Raw genomic sequence first — 4096 nt, forward strand, 5'->3', positions numbered from 1 at the left:
GAATCTCCCCGTTCGCTCGTTTGAGTTCCACAGGTTTACCCCTGAACGGTTTCACGTACTCTTTAACTCTCTCTTCAAAGTTCTTTTCAACTTTCCCTCACGGTACTTGTTCGCTATCGGTCTCGTGGTAGTATTTAGCCTTAGATGGAGTTTACCACCCACTTAGGGCTGCACTCTCAAGCAACCCGACTCTAGGGAGAGAGACCGTCGCGGCCGGCTACCGTCACCACGGGCCTGGCACCCTCTGCGGGTAAGCGGGCCCCGTTCAAGATGAACTTGGACAGGCAGCCGTGACTAATGACCGCGCGTGTATGTATAACTCTCCTCCCGAACGCTACATTTCCCGGCGGCCCGCCGGGGCCGCAGGATTCAGCGCTGGGCTCTTCCCGTTTCGCTCGCCGCTACTCGGGGAATCCTCGTTAGTTTCTTTTCCTCCGCTTACTGATATGCTTAAGTTCGGCGGGTGATCTCTCCTGATTTGAGGTCGACAACAAAAATTTTATAAATTCGAGAAGTACGCAAAGCAACAGTGTGCGCGTATTCTCGCCCGTGCAGACTCTGTCAAGCGGGCGCGAAACCGACGAGCGTCCGCGGAGGTGCGCGCGGCCGAGAGCGCGAAGATCGCCCCGGACAGCCGACCGCTCGCGCGGTAGACTGCCCAGTTTTCAGCGTCGTCGCTAGCTCAAGGCTCGCACGCGTTCCTCCGCGTTTGGTATAACGCAAGCGGAAATCGCGCGCATCGAGAGAGCACTTCGTCAAATTTAACCGGACGCCGAGGTCCCGGCGCGCGTCTCCGAGGAGACGACGCGCGCGGGCCCCGGCGACGCCGGCAACGCTCGCTCTGCGCGCCCCCGTCCGAGGACGGGGGCGAGAGAACAGTCTGGTCGCATTGTGTGCGCGACCCTCAAACAGGAGTGGTCCGTCGACAAACTACGTCTTGCTCGGACCGCAATGTGCGTTCGAAATGTCGATGCTCATGTGTCCTGCAGTTCACACTCTGACGCGCATTTAGCTGCGTTCTTCATCGACCCACGAGCCGAGTGATCCGCCGTTCAGGGTAATAATGATAAAACAAACATAAATAGATACGTTTTAGTTTTCGGTTTTTACAATTTGGTTTGCGTTTTCGAAATGTTTATAATTCCATTCGACAAAAAGATTAATTTTGTACCGCCGCCTTCACGGCGACGGGTAAAATTTCACCGGACGAGCGGATAGAGGACGGAGCCCTCCTCCGCTCGACGCCGGCGGTTCTCGGTTCGCATCGGCGCCCTAGGGCGATCTCCGACGCAGTAATTTAGCATTCGTTCGATTATGGTTTATATGTATAATATGTTTTGTTTCATAATAATATTTCATATCATGGAAAGCACAAACATTAAACACAGGAAATGATCCTTCCGCAGGTTCACCTACGGAAACCTTGTTACGACTTTTACTTCCTCTAAATGATCAAATTCGGTCAAACTTTCCGACGCGTCGGATGCCCGTGAGAGCTTCCGCGCACCAGTCCGAAGACCTCACCAAATCATCCATCGGTAGTAGCGACGGGCGGTGTGTACAAAGGGCAGGGACGCAATCAACGCGAGCTGGTGACTCGCTTTTACTAGGAATTCCTCGTTCATGGGGGAGAATTGCAAACCCCAATCCCTATCACGAAGGGGTTTCATCGGGTTACCCGGGCCGTTAGGCCAAGGAGGACACGCTGATCCCTTCAGTGTAGCGCGCGTGCGGCCCAGGACATCTAAGGGCATCACAGACCTGCTATTGCTCAATCTCGTGCGGCTATATATACCGCCGGTCCCTCTAAGAAGATTTTCATTGTACGCCGGTAGTGAAGACCGCGAAACGCACGACCCCGACGCGCGAACGCCGAAGCCGCGCGCACACGGACCCTCGTGATACCGGTTGCACGTCTATTTAATAGGCTAGAGTTACGTTCGTTACCGGAATTAACCTGACAAATCGCTCCACCAACTAAGAGCGGCCATGCACCACCACCCACCGAATCGAGAAAGAGCTGTTAATCCGTCAATCCTTCCAGTGTCCGGGCCTGGTGAGTTTTCCCGTGTTGAGTCGAATTAAGCCGCAGGCTCCACTCCTGGTGGTGCCCTTCCGTCAATTCCTTTAAGTTTCAGCTTTGCAACCATACTCCCCCCGGAGCCCGAAAGCTTTGGTTTCCCGGGAGCTGCCCACCGGGTTAAAATTATGAAACTTCGGCGGATCGCTGGCTGGCATCATTTATGGTTAGAACTACAGCGGTATCTAATCGCCTTCGAACCTCTAACTTTCGTTCTTGATTAATGAAAACACCTTTGGCAAATGCTTTCGCTTTAGTCCGTCTTGCGACGATCCAAGAATTTCACCTCTAACGTCTCAATACGAATGCCCCCAGTCGTCCCTATTAATCATTACCTCTGGTATCAGAAAGCCAACAAAACAGAACCGAGGTCCTATTCTATTATTCCATGCGTACAATATTCAGGCAAGTGTTAGCCCGCTTTGAGCACTCTAATTTGTTCAAAGTAAACAGCCGCGACGGCCCGCCTCGGTGCGCGGCCGACCGTGAGGCCGACCGACACACGCCGGCGGTGGACGCACCGGCGAGAAGCCCCGCAGACGTGCCTGTCGTACCGCATTCGGTAGACCGACACCGCAGGACACAATTTCAACTACGAGCTTTTTAACCGCAACAACTTTAGTATATGCTATTGGAGCTGGAATTACCGCGGCTGCTGGCACCAGACTTGCCCTCCAATGGATCCTCATTAAAGGATTTAAAGTGTAATCATTCCGATCACGAGGCCTCGGACGAGTCCCGTATCGTTATTTTTCGTCACTACCTCCCCGTGCCGGGAGTGGGTAATTTGCGCGCCTGCTGCCTTCCGTGGATGTGGTAGCCGTTTCTCAGGCTCCCTCTCCGGAATCGAACCCTGATTCCCCGTTACCCGTGACAACCATGGTAGTCGCATAAACTACCATCGACAGTTGATAAGGCAGACATTTGAAAGATGCGTCGCCGGTGCTAGACCGTGCGATCAGCTCAAAGTTATCTAGAGTCATCTCGAATGGCGACGGACGGGGCGCGAACCCCGCCGCCGATTGGTTTTTGATCTAATAAAAGCATTCCTCCCGTTACCGGTCAGAACCTCGTTTGCATGTATTAGCTCTAGAATTGCCACAGTTATCCAAGTAACCGTGTACGATCTAAGGAACCAAAACTGATATATTGAGCCATTCGCGGTTTCACCTTAATTCGGCTTTTACTGAGACTTGCATGGCTTAGTCTTTGAGACAAGCATATGATTACTGGCAGGATCAACCAGGGAGCTGCACCACCGTCGGAGGGTTTTTAATCCTCCGAACGACAGAGGCCCGCCCTCGCGTAGAGGGCGCGGACAACACGGCGTTAAAGAACACGCGACGGAGTCACCCGCACGAGTCACGCTCATTATGCGTACCGCTATATTCTCCCGCTCGGCGACCGTCGCTAGACGAAAGCTCCGCGGGAAAATTTTTGCTTCAAACGAAGAAAGCGCGCGTAGGACGGCTCCCGCCCGAGAGAGAGAGACCGCACCCGCGACGACGCTATCGTCCGATTTATAATTCCCATTCGTAAAACGTGTACACCGAAAGCGCACGCCTTTGGCGAGGCAACAGTGAGACGGGGATAAAATCCTCCGCCTTTGCTTTTGAAAATTCTGCTCGCGCGGAACTCCAGAGTCAAAACATGAGCGCGAACGCCGCGCAGAAGCGGGCGTCACGTAGTTTCTCGCAAATAACACCGCCGACACGACCGATAGGCCGCCGCAGTTTGCGAACGCCGTGCATCGAGAGCCCGCCACACTCGGCGGGCACAAAGCTGTGCCGGGTCGCGTTCTCGCTCGGGACGGCGCCGAGCGCGATGCGCCCGCTCCGACCCCTCGAAGGCGCGCAGGCGGCCGGGCCGTCGGGCCTCGGGCGGCTCGCGAAACCGGGCACAAGGCGCTCGGTCTCGGTAAATAAATTTACTCTCGTCACTTACTTTCGTATTCGCATTTTGGAAATTTTAAATTATTTCATTTAATCGATGATACCGACCGACCGTTCCCGGTGA

General features: G+C 54.2%; 3 non-coding genes across 3 annotated transcripts in view; all 3 read right to left on the reverse strand.

Annotated features, from left to right (window-relative positions):
• The window catches only part of LOC149408433 (large subunit ribosomal RNA), a 4064-nt gene extending 3577 nt beyond the window's left edge, over nucleotides 1-487 (reverse strand). Inside the window, exon 1 of the ribosomal RNA XR_016305605.1 lies at nucleotides 1-487. This exon is cut by the window's left edge and continues 3577 nt beyond it. This is a non-coding gene — a ribosomal RNA (large subunit ribosomal RNA).
• A 411-nt stretch (nucleotides 488-898) lies between these two features.
• On the reverse strand, nucleotides 899-1060 carry LOC149408434 (5.8S ribosomal RNA). Its single transcript, XR_016305602.1, has one exon. It is a non-coding gene; the product is annotated as a 5.8S ribosomal RNA (ribosomal RNA).
• A 329-nt stretch (nucleotides 1061-1389) lies between these two features.
• LOC149408435 (small subunit ribosomal RNA) lies at nucleotides 1390-3329 on the reverse strand. Its single transcript, XR_016305604.1, has one exon. It is a non-coding gene; the product is annotated as a small subunit ribosomal RNA (ribosomal RNA).
• Nucleotides 3330-4096: the final 767 nt, after the last annotated feature.

This window comes from Hesperophylax consimilis, unplaced genomic scaffold (assembly GCF_061612785.1).
Source record: "Hesperophylax consimilis isolate HC1 unplaced genomic scaffold, BYU_Hcon_1.0 scaffold_296, whole genome shotgun sequence".
NCBI classification, from domain to species: domain Eukaryota; kingdom Metazoa; phylum Arthropoda; class Insecta; order Trichoptera; family Limnephilidae; genus Hesperophylax; species Hesperophylax consimilis.